The 19,242-nt window shown below is 43.3% G+C and overlaps 1 long non-coding RNA gene across 1 annotated transcript; it reads right to left on the bottom strand.

Annotated features, from left to right (window-relative positions):
• Positions 1-1,895: 1,895 nt before the first annotated feature.
• LOC144529766 (uncharacterized) lies at positions 1,896-18,486 on the bottom strand. Its single transcript, XR_013503049.1, has 3 exons — positions 18,225-18,486; positions 5,560-5,585; positions 1,896-4,955 (listed from the first exon to the last, which is right to left on the bottom strand). It is a non-coding gene; the product is annotated as an uncharacterized LOC144529766 (long non-coding RNA).
• Positions 18,487-19,242: the final 756 nt, after the last annotated feature.

Here is a 19,242-nt window from a genome sequence, read left to right as displayed (position 1 = left end):
GAGTGAAGTGTAAAATAAATTAATAAATGCCAGCATGCGATTAACGTGATAAAAAAAATGAATCGCATCGTGTCGGCCCTTAATCGCATCGCGATTAACGCGTTAACGCTGACAGCCCTAATATATATATATGGCCGTATGTGTTAGCTGGCAATCCCAATCTGTGGTAGAGATAGAGGCAGTGATGTTTCCTGTTTCTTGTACGGGACTCCTGTCTATTAAATCAACTAATCGATTAGTCGACAAGATCATACGATTGTTAGTCAGCGAAAAATGTCTTTTATCGAGGAGAGATCTTTTTCTACAATGTGGTATTACTAGTTTCAGTGAAAAATCTGAGTACTTCTTCCTCCTCTGTTGAAATCATGAGAGAGTTAATGTCTGTTGGAAACAAAATGTAAAATGTATTTCCAACCCAGAACAGCCATCTTTGCAATCATTCTTTAAACATATAATTCATTTGTTATCAGAGTGAAGTTAGCAGAAGGATACATGTGAGACTACAGACGTTTCTATACAAACATTTTTTGCAATCATTCTTATTCTTATCTGCAAAAAAATACAACAGCGTGTATATTTTCTCCATCGATTGAGATCCTTTGGAGCTAGTAGCCAAATAATTTCTTTGTTTTTCACATCAGTAATTCAGAGTATCATGCTCTATTGTAGCACTGCTTGGCTGAGTAGCCTATCAGTAAAAAATACAAAAACAAAGCTATTGTTGTGGTTTTGGATATTTCTGTTTCCCGTTTTGTATATTTATTCTGTATATTTCTCTTCGTTGTGGTGTAGATTTATCCTGTTTTGTGTATTCTGGTTTGTGTATACTTCTGTTCCCTGTTGTTTGTATTATGTTCTGTTTCCTGTTATTTTGATAGTCCAGTTTTCTGTCTTGTCATGTCTAGTTTTGCTTCCTGTGTTTTCCCGCCTGTGTGATTGTCTAATGTGCTCCACCTGTTCCCCAGCCCTGGTGTCACCTGTCCCGTGTGTGCTTGTTACCTAGTTTATTTAGCCCCTGTGTTTCCTTTGTCTCTTTTCAGATCGTTTTGTGTCTTCGTCCGGTCAGTTTGTGTGTTTGTTACCTCCCTGTGTCAGTCAATTCAAGGTTGTTACTCCCTGGATTTCCTTTTTTATCTGTTTCCTGGTTTTTTGAGACTCTTGTGGTTTTTGGTTTTCATCTCCTTGTGTTTTGTATTTTTTGGATGGAAGTTTTTGCCCTTGGCTTTTGGGGACTCTCTCTGTTGGCATTTTCCTTGTTTTTTTGATGAAATAAACCCCCGCGCTCAAACCTTCTCCTGCCTTCCTGCCTCATCTCTGCATTTGGGTTCACTATTCACTGCTCGCGTAACCGCTATTTATTCAAATTAACATTTGTTCAAAGATTATAGGACTACCTGTAGCACACTCCTTTCAGGAAGCTCACAATAAGAGTATGCTCAGACTGGCCAGGAATATTTCAAATGACTCATCACATGTTTTGCACAGAGAATATCAGCTTCTGCCTTTAAACAGACTCTTTAGAGTTCATTCTTTCAATCGCAACAGACTTAAAAACTCTTTCATACATCAATCTATCCTATTGTTAAACCAGCTACATTAAATCCAGTGCAATATTTATCCAGGGTTACAAGTCTCCAAGACCTTGTCTGTGTGCATGTCATTTTCTGTTGTTATACATGTATGCTTTGTTTCCTTACTTTGGTGTTTAGGTCATTTGTGGTAATGTTTCCTGTATGTCCTTTGGTGTTATTCATCTTATGTATGTCTGTATGTATGTCTATGTTCTCTTTTTTTATATGAGCTACCCAGGGATGCAAAAAGATTTTCAGCCCTGGCTGACAATAAAAAAAAAGTACTGTATTCTTTAACCAGATAATTAATTTATCACAGTGAAGTTAGCAGAAGGATACAGGTGAAACTACAGATGTTTTTATACAAATCACATATTCTGTTTATGGAAATAAGATTCATTGGATTATATACAGAATATATGACAGAGCATTAGGGCCACATCAAAGAAAAAGAATAAGGAGGAAGATTTTTTTATTTATTTAGCATTTCGAGAATAAAGTCGAAATGTCGAGATTAAAGTTGAAATGACGAGAATAAATTCAACTCTTTTATCACTTAATCACATTAGAGCGACTGTCCGCCATGCCAGCTGCATGTAGGCAACATCGTAGATATGGGTTCATTGTTGGAGTGTAAAGGTGAGTTTCTGAAGCGGTGCAACTGTATTCTTAACCGAAAGCTATATCATATCAATAAGGTAAAGCCTATTTATTTATGCTTAACCTTGACGTTACCAGCCTAGCAGAATTGAAGTCATCAACAGCCCACTATCCTAAAAACTGTTAGATGCTATCAAAGAAAGATAGAAACAGATCACTAAGTTGATTGTCATTACAATTCAACTATAAACGAATAGCTCATGTGAACCTCATGTGACTCTTTTATGTCAATGTTAAAGGACCATAATTCGCCAGAACACGGGTTCCATGTTCCTGGCAAAAATGTCAATCACTGTGACAGATTTCCTACGAGATCGGGGGGGTCCCAGAGGAAGCCCTCACACTAATGGAGGAGCAAAAGATGCGTATATGGCAGCTGAGATGCAGAAGTCCAGTTGACAGGCTAGCCAGGTATCCCCTGGGTAAGGTTAACAAATTAATTAATTTATTCTCTGAGAATACAAAGTTAATTTAACAGGATTGCTGATTCCCTTGTGATTTATGAATATGTTTTGTACTTAGTCTATTTCAGTTTGACTGTATAAGCATTTTCTTCAATCTGTCTGTGTTTGATGGGCAAGGTTTGCACTTTAGGGACTGTACAATTGGTTCTTGTGTGAATTCAAGGTTGACATTGACACTTTATTGATATGCATTTTGCTAACCATGATTCTTATGATGCTTCAGTATGCCTAGTGGGTTCATCAAGCATAGTCACAGCTGATTCCTTACAGATAGATTCACATGCAAAAAGTTCAGGAAGAGCACCTGAATAACATATCAAGTGATGTGAATGGGTTGTAGACCTCACTTAATTATTGCACATACAGAAAGAATGACTAAATTAAACCACATAGTAATTATATGTCAATTATAGAACCCTGAAATGGAATACCATAAAAAAGCTGTAGCTATTAAACTGATGATTCTTTCCCCTTTCATGGTTTTCATTTGCTTCACAGATTGACATAGATGTCATCCTGCTTATGGATGATTCAGCTTTGGCCAAATACATTCCCTCATATGGAGACAGAATTGCACTTTTCAATTTTTGCAGACATCAAAAGCCTGCCTCAAAGTGAAACCTGGGTCTTCTTGAAAAGCTCAGGGAGAAAATGAAACTAAGAAAGGAAACCAAAGAAAGCCAGGAGGAGCCTCAAACCTCTAAACCTACCTATCTGGACGAAGGCTAACTACACGGACTATTGAGATAGGTTGGATACACCAAGACAAAAGTGACACTAAACAGGTTAGAGCAAAACAAGGAGGGGGAACCAGAAAGGTTGTTATGGACATCAATAGTGGATTTAATGACATCCTGAAAGAGGGAAATCTCCCCAATTTCCCCAAATGGTGTTTCAAGTAAAGGCCATGAATCAGACTTCACATTTCATGTATGGGACTTCAAACAAAACTCTTTTTCTGATGATGTCTCAATTGGAAAAATATATGAAACTGTCAAACTACCCAACCTGCGTTTCTACATTGCCACTCAGCCAAAACCAACATTAGGTGAAGATGCATCTACTACTGAGTCTGAACACAATGATGAATCTAGCGTTGAGGACCAGGAAGAAATTATTGAAGTTTCTGACAGCCAATCCCTGTCTGAGGAGTGTAGTTACTCAGCACAGGACCAGGACCAGGTCAGTCTGCATCATCCCGTTGCCACAGATCACTCACTTGCTACAGATCACATCACAGATTACCCAGTGGTGTCAGAGATCCATTTTATTGTACCAGAGATATTGCAGGAGGATGCAGTTGTTCTTCAAGATGTAACATATACCTCAGACCCTGAAATTACATTTGGGCCACACACAGAGGCTGAATTTGATCTTGATGACACACTGATTTATCAGCCTGAAACACCTGAACATGCACCGCAAACAAAATGGATCACTATACACCATGCAAATTGCTTTATTGACATGATTGAAGCATTTTCTGACCCCGAGACTCTAACCAGACCACTGGCAGTGAGACGATTACTCCCAGATAATTCTGAGGAAGCTGGTAGTGGGTCAGGGGTTCTGAGAGATGTCTTCAGTGCATTTTGGCACGAATTCTATGATCGTTGCACACTCGGGACAACAATGAAAGTACCCTTCATCAGACATGAGTTCAAGGCTGACACATGGAAAGCCATCGGCAGAATTTTATTGAGAGGATACCAAGACTGCCACTACCTTCCTATCAAGCTCGCGCCCCCTTTTGTTGAGGAGATGTTATTTGGAGCAGTGCACAGTGATCTGACAGAAGCCTTTCTTCATTTTGTAAGCTGCCAAGACCGAGAGATCCTCAGGCAAGCCTTACAAGATTTCTCCTCTGTTAACCTGATGACCTGTTGGAGGTCCTTGACAACTACGAATGCAGAAGAAAACCCTCAGCAGACACCCTTCCACAAATTCTGATGGAGATTTCAGTTTGCAGGAATGCGGCCACCTCTTCCAAGTTTGTGTGGTTTCTCCTTCTGAACAGACACAATTTACGGCACAATCTCTTCAAAGTCCTAATACTTATCACCATACTGTGTTTATGCGCTAAAAGAGAAAGAATTTCCTTGTTATTAAAACCGATTCAGCATCTGAGGACAGAATTTAAACCTCTCTGGATTATCAGGATATGACTGATACTCTTCCATACATGTCACCTTCCTGTTGTTGTCAGACAGTTTGAGTTGTCTGTTTACTGTTTTTGTGTCCAGCTCCAGTTCACAGACATCTGATGGAGAGAACAAGACACAATACAGCAGCAGTTTATAATAACATCATTAGTTAAACTTTAGTTAATAATTATTATACTGTTATTGAAATATTTGATGAATTAATAATGAATAACTGGTTTATAAAGCATTCAATAACAATGTTTATTGATTATAAAATAAAACATAGTTTATAGCTTTAAAAACTCTATTAGCCGTTAAGTTATTATAATCATCAGATACAACTTTATAATAACCATCTAAATAATGTTTATTGATACAATTTATGAATATATAAAAATATTATGATGTGAGCAGCAATTAACTGTTAAAATAATATAAATTATAGCATAACTAATAATTAGTAAACATTAATTATCATTTTGTTGTTAGTTAACAGTAAACTTAAACTTAAGTTAAATTAACTATTAATGTATCATTTATTAGCAATGGTTATTATAAAACACAGCAGCAGTTTATCATCAGACACATCTGGAGGTTTGGTTCTGTGCTTGTGTGCTGATGTTCATTTGTATAAAGTTTAATAATGATGCATGTAGTCAGTAATGTTCTAATGAATACAAGCTATTGGCTGTGTGTTTAAAGATAAACTAATACACTTACATTCCATCATATCACGCCTCGGCACCCTGGAGGAAGAAACACAGTCAGAATGATTTTCTATCCAACATGAGTCATAACTGCTGTTAGACATGATGCAGAGTTCCTCAGTTTGTCAGAGAGACAGAGAAACTCATCTCAGTTAACTGGTCACTGGTATCTAAAGGCTGTTTTATGCTTCTGCGTCAACTCCACACCGTAGCTACGCCGTCACTCCTACAGCATCGTGACAGTTTCGGAGTTTTACATTGGGTTTGCTTTGAATCGCAGTGCATTTCACTGCCATAACGCTAGGAGGTGTGTGGCTTAAATAAGTCTGAGGTTATTTGCGAGGTGTCTGCCAGCCAGTTTATGTTATGTTAGCAAGCAAACTTTAGCACAACTGCCCACAAAGTACTGCTTGCTGGCGAAGTGCTAATTTCAAAAGGTTACTTATTGTGTTTGGGGTTTTTGTTCCAGTTTTCTAGTTCCTTTTTGTGTGTTTTCCACAGTGGCCCTGCCTTTTTCTGTGTCTCTTGTGTTTTCCCCTTCCCCCTACTGCTGCCAGCTGACTACACACACCTGTTGATCATTCCAATATCACCGCTCTCCTGCCATCTACAATCAAGTTCAGTATTTCAACCCTGGCTCCACTCACTATCTTTGCTGGATCGTTGCCTCCGCCACACTGCCATCGTCTCCATACCTTGCTCTGATCCCCAGTCAACTGGCTTCACCACTCAGTCCCCTCCTCACGGCTCTCCGCTTCATCCTGTCTCCTATCCCCGCTTCCAGCCTTCCCCTCTTGGACTCTGCCTGTTCCCTGGACTTCAGTGTCTCCTCCATGGTTCCCGCGGCCCCTGTTTCCCTGCGCTCCCCGAGCTTCCTCGCCATTCTACTCTGCCTATTAATCCCTCGCCGTTCTATTCCCAGCCCTCACCATCCTACTCCAGCCCTCAAGTCCCTCACCATCCTATTCCAGCCTTCGTCATCCTTCCCCAGCCCTCGTGTCCTCCTTCCTGTCCTTCATTTTATTAAACCTGATTTCATTTGGGTCCACTGAGACTGCCCCTGAGACTTTGACGGTCTCCAGCGCCCCTGAGACCGCCCCTGAGACAGCCCCAGTGACTTTGCTGGTCTCCGGCATCCCTGAGACCACTCCAGTGACTATGCCCTTGTCCTGCCCCCCAGAGACTTTGCCTTTGTTGTTGGTCCGACCGACTCCTGCCCCTCATGTCTTGTCGGCGGTCAGACCCATTCCTGCCCCCCGTATCCTGTCGGCAGTCAGACCTACTCCTGCCCCTCGTGTCCTGTCGGCGGTCAGACCTGCTCCTGCCCCTCGTGTCCTGTTGGTGGTCAGACCCACTCCTGCCACTTGTGTCCTGTCAGCTGTCAGACCCATTCCTGCCCCTCGTGTCCTGTCGGCGGTCAGTCAGACCCACTCCTGCCCCTCGTGTCCTGGGTGTCCTGGGTGCTCGGCCTCCAGAGGGGCTCCGCCTTGGCCGATCTGCTCGGCCTCCAGAGGGGCTCCGCCTTGGCTGACCTGCTCGGCCTCCAAAGGGGTTCCGCCTTAGCCAACCTGCTCAGTCTCCAGAGGTGCTCCGCTTTGGCCGTCCTGTTCGGCCTCCAGAGGGGCACTGCCCTCGCTATCCTGTTCGGCCGCCAGAGGGGTTTCGCCTTCGCCGACGGCCGCTTAAGAGTCCTCGACGTCCTGCCTGGCCGCCCGAGGGCCTTTACCTTCGCCAACCTGCTCAGCCTCCAGACGGTGTGTGCCCTCAACGACCTGCTCGGTCTCCAGAGGGGCTCTGCCCTCGACGTCCTGTTCGGCCGCCGGAGGAGTTTCGCCTTTGCCACCGGCTGCCTGGGAGTCCTCGACAGCCTGTTCGGGTTCCCCCTTGGCTGCTGTCTGCAGCCTTTCTGTCCACTGTCCCCGGTCCCCGAGTGTCCACTGTCCCCAGTTCCCGAGTGTCCACTGTCCCCAGTTCCCCAGTGCCCTCTCTCCCCAGTTCCCCAGTGACAACTGTCCCCAGTTCCCCAGTGACCACTGCCATCATGTCCCCAGTTCCCCGAGTCTACGGCCCTCAGTTTACGCCCCGTTGACTCTCTACCTCCCCTGGACTCTCTCCGCCCTCATTGCGTCATTTGTTTTCCCGAACAATTTTAGTTTTGTAACCTTTTGTGTCATTCTTCCTCTGGACCTCCTCGCCCGCCCTGGGTTGATTTTTGTTCTTTTTCTTTGTTTTGTTGGGGGGGGGTACTGTTGTGGGTGGGGTTTTTGTTCCAGTTTTCTAGTTCCTTTTTGTGTGTTTTCCATGGTGGCCCTGCCTTTTTCTGTGTCTCTTGTGTTTTCCCCTTCCCCCTACTGCTGCCAGTTGACTACGCACACCTGTTCATCATTCCAATATCACCGCTCTCCCGCCATGCACATCTGCCTGTCACCTACAATCAAGCTCAGTATTTCAACCCCGGCTCCACTCACTATCTTCGCTGGATCGTTTCCTCCGCCACACTGCATCGTCTCCATACCTCGCTCTGATCCCCAGTCAACTGGCTTCACCACTCGGTCCCCTCCTCACGGCTCTCCGCTTCATCCTGCCTCCTATCCCCGCTTCCAGCCTTCCCCTCTTGGACTCTGCTTGTTCCCTGGACTTCAGTGTCTTCTCCTCGGTTCCTGCGGCCCCTGTTTCCCTGCGCTCCCCAAGCTTCCTCACCATTCTACCCTGCCCATTGATCCCTCGCCATATTACTCCCAGCTCCTGAGCCCTCACCATCCGATCCTGTGTTCCCTCACCATCCTACCCTGCCTATTAATCCCTCGCCGTTCAATTCCCAGCCCTCACCATCCTACTCCAGCCCCCAAGTCCCTCACCATCCTATTCCAGCCTTCGTCATCCTTAGGGGATCGCGTCAAGTGTGTGCCTTATTATTTCTTCATAGTTGACTGTTCCTTTCCCCATTCTTCTTTCCCTAACCACAACCGTCCTGTTGTTGTTGCATGTGTGACATGTGCATTCCCCGTTCTAAAAAAAACACAACATAATCGTGTCCAGTACACGAATCAATGGTGACCATTTCACAATAAAAACGACATAATCATGTTCGGTACACAAATCAATAAATTCAAAAAAGCGTGACCATTTCACGAATTGCCGTGAGACCGTGTTGGACATAACTATCCCTAGAGCCATTCTGCTAACAGGACTAAAATGAGAATGATTTTGATATTTCCATTCAAAACTTCTGTATGTGTTTCCTAGCTCAGGCCTACTCTCTCCTCTGAACAGAAATAATAAAAGTTAAAGCTGTAAGCAGCGTTGGACGGGCCCTCCCAGCTCCTTGCACATCGGGGTTACTTGCAGCCATGCATTTGCACGGCATTCAGACACTACAAATCGTCACCAATGAAAAGGGAACTCTCTGCTGAGTCCAGTGATACCTCACACAAGACTCTACGTCATACAGTTCTTTAGCTGTAAAAGGGGGCGTGGCTAAAGCATATGCGGCGGGTCAAATCATCACCAATCAAGAGGAACTCTCTGCTGAGTTCAATTGATACCTCACACAAGACTCTATCTTAAACGGTTCAAAAGCCATAAAAGGGGGCGTGGTTAAAGTATAGGGGCTGGCTCAGTATCATATATAGACCACACTTTCTAAGTTTCATGTAAATCGGATGTTTGTCATATAAGGTGGATTTCCTGTTGCCAGTGGGGGGCGCTATGACCAAAAGTCAATTTTTGCCTATAGTTATCCTTAGGCATAGACCCTTCAATCGTGAGACATTTCAGGCAGATATGACAATGTACACTCAAGTTACAACAACTTGCCACTAGGGGGCGCTATAAGTTTGAATCAATATGGGCCTGTTGATGTTGTCAGGGTTGGACTCTACATCAAACGTACTGCAGGGGCTGTTTTTTAGGGGGCGCTAGCGAGCCATTTTTGTGCGCCCTTTTCCCAAAACCCTTAAAATACATACATTTTCACCAGGCTTGATGTGATCGCCAATTTTGGTGAGTTTTTGAGTATGTTAAGCCCCTCAAAAAGGCAATTAATTTGCAGAAAAGAAGAATTCCTTCAGTTTCAATAGTGCCTTCGCCGCTGTCGGCACTCGGGCACTTCTAATAATACATTTATTTTTTATAGCGTTTTTTCAGACACTCAAAGACGCTTTACAATTTTGGTTACAAAGATAGAAAAAAACAGACAAGGTACATAGACAAGTTTAGATAACAGACAAAAGGAAAAGAAAACACATAGGTGCATGGACAAGCAGAGGCAAAGCAAGAGAGGTGGGCAATGAAAAGGAGGTAAAAAAGAAAGAAAAAAAACTAGGAAAGTCCATTAACAGGAAAAAGCAAGTTCGAAGAGGTGAGTTTTGAGGGCCTGTTTGAAGGATGGTAGGGTGCTTGACTGTTTGATGTGGTCGGGGGAGGGCGTTCCAGAGGGTGGGTGCAGCAGCTCAGAAGGCTCTGTCGCCCCAGGTCCGAAGCTTAGTCTTGATGGTCTTGAGTGTGTTAGCATCGACGGACCTGAGGAGACGGGTGTGAGTGTGGCGGGTGAGGAGGTCGGAGAGGTATGGAGGGGCAAGGTTATTAAGTGCTTTGTATGTGAGGAGAAGTATTTTGAAGTTGATCCTGTGTTTGACTGGGAGGTCTCGGCGGTGGGTGGAGTTGAGAAGGCGGGCAGCTGAGTTCTGGATGTATTGGAGTTTGTTGGTGATTTTGTTTGGTAGTCCGTAAAGAATGCTGTTGCAGTAGTCCAGTCTGGAGGTGATGAGGGCATGATGTAGTGGACAGAGAGGGGCGGAGGCGTGCAATGTTACAGAGGTGAAAGAAGGCGGTTTTGGTGACGTGGTTGACATGCGGTACAAAGGAGAGGGTGGGATCGAAGATGGTTCCAAGGTTGCGGATGCAGGTGGAGGGGGTGACGTTGGAGCCAATTGATGTTGAGGGAAAAGGTCTGGGCATGTCGGGTGAGGGAGTTTGGACCAATTATGAGAATCTCTGATTTATTGCAGTTGAGTTGGATAAAGTTTTCTTGCATCCATGATTTATTGTCAGTGAGGCAGGTGGAGTGGGTGAAGGCTGTGATGGTCTTTGAGGAAAGGTAGAGTTGGGTGTCATCTGAATAGCAGTGGAAGTGGAGGCCATGTTGGCGGAGGATCTGTCCAAGGGGGAGCATGTACAGGATGAAGAGGTGGCGCGAAAGGAGGATGGAGTGTTTGATGGTGTCAAAGGCTGCGCTGAGGTCTAGGAGGATGAGGATGGTGAGGAGACCAGAGTCGTCAGCAAGGAGAATGTAGTTGGTGATTTTGAGGAGGGCAGTTTCGGTGCTGTGTTTGGAGCGGAAGCCAGATTGAAATGGCTCATAGAGGTTATTGGAGTTGAGGTGAGTTTGAAGTTGAGTAGCAACAGCTTGTTGCAGGATTTTGGACAGAAATGGGAGCGTTTGAGATGGGGGTGGTAGTTGTTGGGAATGCTATGGCCAAGTTGATTATGGATTTTGTTGATCTTGGTTTTGAAGGAGAGGAACAAATCACACTTGGAGGTGGTGAAGGAGTTGGAGATCGTGTCCATGGGTTTCAGGAGTTTGTTGATAGTGGAGAAGAGGGACTTGGGACTGTTGGAGCCGGATTGGATGACAGAGGAGTAGTGGGAGGAGCGGGCAGAGTTGAGGGCATCTTTGTATTGTTGTCTGTGAAGTTTGTAGGCTTCCAGGTGGACGGTTTTATTCGTGAGTCATTCCAGTTGTCGACATTTGGCTTTGAGGAGGCAGAGTTGGTTAGTGTACCAAGGGGTGGAGTGTGTGAAAGAGACAGATTGGGTTTTAAGGGGGGTGATGGTATAGAGACAGGATGAGAGTGCATCATTGTAGGCGTTGACGAGGACAGTAGGGGAAGTGTTTTGTGGGTCAATGGAGTTTGCAATGCTGGTTGTTAATATGGGGAAGAAAGAGGTTGGGTCGATGGATTTGAGGTTCCTGAATGTTATTGTGCGTTTTTGCTTGGTGGGGGGAGTTGGGATGTCGATGTCAATGGTGATGGCCAGGTGGTCGGAAATGGCGAGGTCAGTGTGGGTTATATTGTCGATGGTGGTAACAAAGGAGCAAACCAGGTCTAGTGTCACAAATCACTGTTAAAAACACATCTTTTTACTCTGGCCTTTCCTTCCAGTTAAGGAAAGATATTATTACCCTTGTTTGTTTATTATCTTGTTAGTTTTATTATATTGTGACATTTTCTTTGTGATGTACTCTGTATTCAATTGTTGTTTAATTGTTTTTACCTTGTAAAGCACTTTGGTCAACCCAGTTGTTTTTAAATGTGCTATATAAATAAATTGACATTGACATAGTGTGTGTCCTTTTTTGTGGGTGGGGAAATCAATATGTTGGCTGATGTTGAAAAAGTGTAGGATGTGTGGATGTTGAAGTCACCTAACAGAAGAATGGATGGTGATATGGCACAGAGTTGGGATAGAAATTCAGATAGGTCAGAGAGGAATGCAGGGTTTGGTTTGGGGGGGCGGTAGATAATTGCAGTGACCAGGGGTTGAGTGCCAGGCAGTTTATGGGTACTATGGTGGTTTTAATGTCCTGTTTGAGAATTATTGCAATTCCGCCACCGGCCCCTCATATCTTGGTTTGTCTATGTATGTAAATCCAGTTGGTGTAGTTTGGTTGAGGGTGAAGTACTCAAGTGTTTTTTTGCCATGTTTCGGTTAAGCAGAAGACATCCAGATTATTGTCCATGATAAATTCAGAGGATGGAGCCTTTGTTGCTGAGGCAGTGGGTGTTATAAAAAGGGCGAAATCTGAGGAGTGGTTGGTTTTGGGTAGGCTGGTTGGATTTCACTAGTGTTTGTGCAGTTTATGGTGATGACTAGGCGGGAAGCGACAGTGCGAGCGCTGGACCAGATGGATGGAATGTTGTGGTTGAAGGAGACCAAACTTTTTGATGTTTAAAATACAGAACGGAGGGATAGAGGTGTTCAGCTTGTATAGGTGTGAGATAGAGTATGTAAATGACATAGTTAGCAGGGAGGGTGAAACGTTAGCTGATGGGAAAGTTTTGACACGACAGGACATCTGCGAAAGGCACGGTGGACGAAGCTTGGAGATGGTTAAATGCTGTGGGACTTAACGTCGATGATGAGCAGAGGAGACAGGGACTGAGAGGTCAGCAGTCTCAGCTACTGTCATGTAGCCAAAGCTGTCGTTTGGTAGCTAGCCGCCTACTGACTGGATAGCGGCTAGCAGATGCTAAGTGGAGGCAGCAGTCCCAGGCAACAAGGCCTAACTGCACCCAGACAGCAGCAGGCTGTCCAGGGGTCTACCTCGCAGTAGCAGTGCTGGAGAAGAAGATGGATTGATGAGGGAGTCCAGGTTGTAAGCTTCAGACAGCAAGCTGGTGTGAGGTGGCTATCGGTTGCAGCTAGCTTTAAGGCTACTAGAGCACAGACGGATAAGTCCAGGATTGTGGTGAAGTGGCGATGGTTAGCTGAGCCAGCTAGCGTTTCCCGTTGAGAAGAGCAAAAAGTTTGTGGAGTTACCCAGGGATGAGCTGCCAGTGGCGGTGGTGTTGCCACGGGGAAGTCCAGATGGCAGCAACGGGGGAGCTGGTGATGCTGGTCAGGGGTAGAAGCCATCATAGGATGAAGGTGATGGCAGGTAAATTGGCATCCAAGTGGGTATAATCCATGGTCTTAGCCGTTTTTTTTGCGTTGGAGGCAAAAAACACCATCAAGCATAATCCATCTACAGACGGAGGGTTACAGGATTACAGTTGACAATTGTGGCCAATAAAGTTGAGACAATAATGCCAGTTTAGCGAAGGGAGGGATAGAGTTTGGATGGAGAAGCAGTGAAAAAACAATGCCAGCATCCTCTCACATCCGGTAGATCGGCTAAATAAGTAGGGTTGGGTACCGAAACCCGGTTCCACTATGGATCCGGTTCCTACGCAAACGGTAGTATTCGGACCGGATTAGAATACAAATTTCGGCTCCTCATTTCGGTTCCGACTGAAATATTTTCTCTCCGTCGCTCCGGACAGCGGCAGACTCTTTTTTTCTTTCTCCCTTTTCTGCCGAGTGGCGCACGTGCCCGCTTGCGGTGTGAAGCACGTGTCCGCGCTATTCTCGGACATGCACTCTACTATCACTGCTGATAGACGGCTTTTTTTACACACTCTGAAACGGACGTGAAAATATCACACTTTCTCAAAAATTCAAACGATACCCAACCCTATAAATAAGAGGTTCTTCAGCTGAAGGACAAGAAATTAGAGGCAAATGCTGAGTTTGAGCTCTTGTTGTATGTTCATACCTGAGACGGTCCACTCCCTGTTGTGGACCAGCAAGCAGATTCAATCCTCTCAGGGCCTGTTGGATCCCCTCCACTAGAAGATATTTTATTAATCCAATGAGGATGAATTACATTTTTATTTTATTTTAAACAGTACACACACACTGGCCGAGTCCACACACATGCAAACAGGACCTAATTAGTGGACTGCCGTTTTGAAGCCTTGAGTTTGCCAATTTGAACGAATGAAGAAATTTATTTCAGACATATCAAAAATGAACCAAACAAAACCTTCAATAAACAATAACAAATATTAGCCAACATAAACGTGTCTGAAAAGGAGTAGGAGGAAGTATACACTTATTTAATCCTACCCCTTTTCCATAACTCAGTAATTCATTATTATCATACATTTTTTTATTATTTTTAGTTTTTATATTTTTAACTTTAACTTCTTGACCCTTAGTACTGTGGAACACTCCCATGTAACTATATACAATTTGGTGTTTTGAATGTACAATCCATATACAGATGTATATCGACATTCATACATACAGGTACACACACATATACATACATAAACATTTACATACATTCATACATACATACATACATACACTTCACACAAATATATTTACATACACTCACACATAATATAATAACCCTAATATATTTGACCACATTTCTCTAACTTATAATATAAGTAAATTGTTACCACATATTTATATCTTATTTATATTTATCACATTTATCTTATAAATACAGCTTATTCTGCCATTGACTCGTTTGGTGTTGGATTGGATGATTCTGCCTACGGCCGTTGGTTCATAGAGTCAAAGCGTGGAGAGGACATGGAGAACGCTATGCTGATTGCTGCACCTTTTGGTGGAGGCAGTGTGATGGTGTGGGGCGACATCTCCCTCATTGGAAAAACAAGCCTTGTCAGCCAATCTCAATGCAGAGAGACATAGAGATGAGATTCTGCAACCAGTGGCAATGCCATATCTCCACAGTCTGGGACCGAACTCTATCCTCCAAGATGACAACGCTCATCAACAGGACGCAAAAAACGAAAGTTACTGTTGCACTAGTCTGGACATCTTGCCGTGCCAACCTTGCAGTAAAGGTTTCCTAAATGCCATGTATATAAATGTGATGTCAGCTTACTAATTGATTGCGGGTTTTGTGTAGATTTGGACTTGTATACATTTATTCCACTTTGTTTAAAACGGCGAAGTGGAGAGGCCTCGTTCACCTGTTTGGAGCTGGCAGGTGAATGTGACGCTCGTATAGGCCTTGCTGGATACACTGTGACTCTGTTTGTGGATCTACTGATCGCTGTGGATTACTTTTTTTTCGTGTCATTGGATTACGTTTGGAGAGGCATCTCAACAGACTGGAGGTCGAACACTGATTGTTCACTGTTACATTTTAGTTGAATTTAAGTGTCTGTCTATTGCGTTCCAAAACAGCTCTGCTGCGATTGCATTTCATCAGGGAGAATTGTTACATTGTTACAATGTAATTTAAAATCTGTTTTAAAAATAAACATATGTGTTTTGGAATATAATGTTCAGCTTCGGCACCTTTACCTATGTGCTAAAATATACAATGACTGAGGAAACCTAGTGACGAGTCCATGCAACCAGTGTTGAATTGTTATTTCCCAGTGTCCTTTGCTGAATGGGCTCAACGTTTTATTGTTTTATTTCATGTGAATACTAGTTTACTGGAGTAACTTAGTATTTGAAATAATGCAGTAATGCATTAGTGTGCATTTAGTTTCCATGCTTATTGTGTTTCCACAACTATGTTAGTGAGTATATCTGAAATGGTCCCCACACCATAACAGAGGAGTGGGATGTGTAAGATGAGAATGCAGAGGTTAACTCCTGTACATTATGGCTGTAAAAATCAAATGGCATCTGTACTTCTTTGTAAAGTGCAACCTTGCACGCAAGGGAAGGGTCATAGGAAAATTATTACTGATGAGGGGAGGGTCAAGTCTTTTTAGGTTAGAGGCCACAAAACCTCTGTGTTACCACAAAGAAATAATCTACCAAACACAAATGTTCTGACTTTTTGTGCTAAGTTTATATATATATATATATATATATACACACATAATCATACACATATGTCAATGAACACACATTGCAATTGTTAACATGTCAACAATGAGCCGGTAAGCTACCAGCAACATGATCGTCACCTGTTTAAGTGACAGATAGTACGCGACTGTCCTGCTTTTATTACAGTGTGAACTCACCACAGACACTTGCCTTGTTCATGGACTCACAGTGGTGCGCTAGAATGGATATTTGGCGTTATTTTAAATGAACGGGAAACAGCGATGTATGAAACTGGCAATAATCCAAGGGGCTGGAATGTCGCTCCGGCTCATTCCGACCCATTTTAACCCCTGGTTTGTACACATTTTATTTTATACACATTTATACGTATAAAAATATACACATGTCAAATTCAGGAGCAGCACAACTCCTTTCCCATTCGTGAAGGAGGTTTGGGGAGACTTTGATTACTTACACAGAAGCATTTAATGAATTCTCAACTGAGGAGAATTTAGGATTACACAGTACAGTGTAGGTGTCATCCCAACATTCTGAAGTTCCTGTCTTCCTGAAGGTTTATTTAAACTCATGCCGGAGGCATTAGGTTTAGCTGAACCTTATAAAGACTTGAAAGATATTACGGGCGCCTAAAACAGACAGTCAGAATGTTTTATGTGTTGACTGTGTGCTGTCTTATCATACAGCTGTTACTGTAAAGGCCCTGACACACCAACCCGATAATCGGCCGTGGGACAGTCTGGCGAGGGCGGTGACTCAAGTCTGTTCGGTGTGTTCCGTGCCGTCATCAGTCTGAGGGGCCTTATGTTACAACACTTACCGGAAATGACGAGCGGGACGAGCCTGGCGAAATCTTTCAAACTGACCTTTGTAGATCAAAAAAACAGACAGATTCAGCAACTGCACGGCCTATTTCTCGCTTAAAATGTTTTTAGAAACACGTTTCGGTGAACTATTTTCATAAAATACGAGATCGTATTCCGAACGAGCGGCCATTATGAAATTTGTGAGAAGCCAGACCCATGTGTCGCGTTCGTCATTTCCGTTTTTCTTTTTTTTGGGCGACAATACACCCTAAGAACCCTAAGGCATCGTCCACGATGAGAAACGGCACCTCTGATTAATATTTAGATAATTTGATAACGGTTTAATGTAGCCACTTACCGATTTTACCTGCTAAAAGCTAAGGAGTTAACCATCACTGGGGTGTCTTTGGTGTCTTTGTAGCCTTTACAGAAGGTTTTCTAGCCAGCCTGGAAGTTGTGCCTCTTTTCGGAATTGTTCAGCAATAAATCCAAACTCTTACATCCTAGACTTATCCACTTGATGTCCATAATTTATCACGTTTTCGGTCATTTCTGCTGCTAGCTTTCAGTGCTATCATCTACCATAAATCTCCCATAATGCTTTGCGAGATTGTGTTGACGTCTATCAACCAATGGGAAGGCAGGTCCGTCACACAAAGACTATATGGAGTGGAAAAGATAGATCACTCCAGCGAATCCGAGCGAGAACAAAGGCTATAGAGTGGAAAGATAGATCACTCCAGTCTATTACCGTTCTACAGAGAAGAATGTTTTGAGATTTGGCCTTTTTTGAAGAAATGTAAATAGTTTGTGCTTTTACATGACTTATAATGTTCATTATATTTATTTTTGCACTGCATGACTCCAAATATATAGGAGAACTGTTTTAGAACATTGCTGTGTGTGTGATTTCAATAAATATAACATTATTATTTAGATTATTGGCATAAGTGAATGTCATGAGGGCAAATGCGTCTGGACTTTTTTTGAAAAAATGTATATATTTTGTCAATTTTTTACTTTTGGAGACTGACGGGAGCCGAATGATCAGTCCGACTGCCTTTTTCTGCCAACGGTCAGCCGTCGGGTTGATGTGTCAGAGCCTTTAAATACACAGAGTTGAAGTACTTGTCCACCTGGAAAGGTTATGAGGTTATATTGGCCACTGACCTGAATGAGACCTGGGTACCACTATCTCAACTTACAGAGCATGAGCTTGAAATTCCACTACAGTAATGTTACAACAAATAGAGACTACGGTGAAATAAATGTTAATGGTTTTTCTATCTAAAAAATAGCTTTTATCAGTTTACAATCTTAAATGATGCATCGTTCATGGTGTCATTTACAGCTGGAGAATGTGTTGCTGCCGAGTGCACAAGTTGTATCAGCAGGTCACAAATAATCTGTTCCCTTACAAGTATTGTGTTTCTCATGTCCACCCACTCTTTCTTCCTGAAAATACAAATTAAAAAGGGTGACTGACCTTCTGGTCCTGAGCTGGTGTCTGGCAGCCTCTGCCCCAGATCATTCCTGTCAGTCTTCCCTAAAACCTTTTTGTTCACCTTCAGAGCTCCTTGAAGTTGATAGGTATTCACCATCACATCCACCGTGTCCTGCATTCTCCAGCTTGGACACTTTGATGCCTTTGTAACCTTCCATGATGTCTGGCTGCTTCAGATGCCATTTGAAATAATTAAATGCATCTTCTTTTAAATCCTCCAAAGTGTTGATAAGGTCCTCTGCCGTCATCGTGGCTTCCTGCTAAAATCAGAAAGTTTTGTCAAACTGAAAGAAAACTGAAACACAAATGTATCAGAGCAGAAGTTCTCATTGGCCAACACAGGAGCTGTGTTGATGTGATTTATGTGTAGTTTAGTCAGTTAGAGCTCCTGTCCTGCTCTGTGGGCTGGACCTAATGCTATTTCAAAGTGGCTTGTTGACGTGAGACTATGGCTCAAGCTTAAGGAGCTTAAAAATGGTCAGGGACGATGAAAATTAACAAATTTGGGCGGTTGAAAGAATAAAGAGTAGTTGAAAGAAAAAGAAAAACTGAAAATGTTACAATGAACGGTGAGGTCACCGCGAGTATTGACTGTCAGAGTGATGTAACATTACTATAACAACGTGGTGGGATACCGCTGCAATTTTTTACGTAACAGCAAGGAAACAAACTGCGAGAAAACGCAAAACAGAGCAAGACCCTGATCCGCTAGCCTCTGACCTCACGCATCTGCCCATGACAGGTGCATCTTGTCCAGCAGCTCCTCCAACTTTTAGAAACAGCAGCTAGCAATTGCGCATATTACGCACAAACAAATTTCTGTAGCTAACTATGAAAACACCAATTTGCCATATCTCGGCCAAAATAAATGCTTTTAACGCCAAACTTTAGGTTCTTGTTTGCCATGACCCTCTGGAGGTCCCCCATGCGTTTTACGAAACTTGGTCACTAGGGGGCGCTACAACAAAAAGATTATATCTCATGAACGGCTCATCCGATA

This window comes from Sander vitreus, chromosome 15, assembly GCF_031162955.1.
Source record: "Sander vitreus isolate 19-12246 chromosome 15, sanVit1, whole genome shotgun sequence".
NCBI classification, from domain to species: Eukaryota; Metazoa; Chordata; class Actinopteri; order Perciformes; family Percidae; genus Sander; species Sander vitreus.
Note: the sequence above shows the minus strand (reverse complement) of the source record. Positions and strands in the feature narration are given on the sequence as shown.